The 646-nt window shown below is 66.1% G+C and overlaps 1 protein-coding gene across 1 annotated transcript in view; it reads right to left on the bottom strand.

The window, feature by feature from the left end:
• The window catches only part of LOC103615248 (protein farnesyltransferase subunit beta), a 16,541-nt gene that overhangs the window by 13,998 nt on the left and 1,897 nt on the right, over positions 1–646 (bottom strand). The gene's annotated exons all lie outside the window — the stretch shown is intronic.

Raw genomic sequence — 646 nt, 5'->3', positions numbered from 1 at the left:
TGGCCAGGGGCACCCAGGGCTAGCTGGGAGCTGCCTGGGATTAGCTGGGGGATATCCAGGGCTAGTGGGAGACCCTGCGAGGTACCTGGGGGCCATCCAGGGCTACTGGGGGGCATTGAGGGCCAACTGTAGGGTGTTGTTAATTGGCTGGGGGACACCCTGGCTTAGTGGGAAATACCCAGGGCCAGGTGCCGGGTGCCCGGCTGTGTCCAGCCGGGGAGCATCCAGGGCTAGTGGGGGACACCCAGGGATGACTGTAGAGGGGCTTGGGCTAGCTGGGGGTCATCCAGGGCTAGCTGGGGACTGCCTGGGTTAGGTGGAGGACACCACGGACTAGCTGAGGGACATACAGGGCTGGTGGGGATCACCCAGGGCTAATCAGGGAGCGCCTGGGACGAGCTGGAGTACACTGAGGTCTAGCTATGGGGTGCCCGGGACGAGTTGGGGAATTCACAGGGCTAGTGGAGGACACCTAGGGCTAGCTGAGGGATGGCTGGGACTAGCTGGGAGGCATCCCGGGCTAATGGGGTACACCCAGGACTAGCTGGGGGGTATCCAGGGCTAGCGGGGGACACGTGGGCTCGCCAGGGGGGATGGCCGGGGACCCCCGCGGGCGTCGGCGGGGCGCTGCGTCTCTCCGCACCCT

Source organism: Corvus brachyrhynchos, unplaced genomic scaffold (genome assembly GCF_000691975.1).
Source record: "Corvus brachyrhynchos isolate BGI_N302 unplaced genomic scaffold, ASM69197v1 scaffold165, whole genome shotgun sequence".
In the NCBI taxonomy this organism is placed as follows: Eukaryota; Metazoa; Chordata; class Aves; order Passeriformes; family Corvidae; genus Corvus; species Corvus brachyrhynchos.
This window is presented reverse-complemented; position numbering and strand designations above follow the sequence as displayed.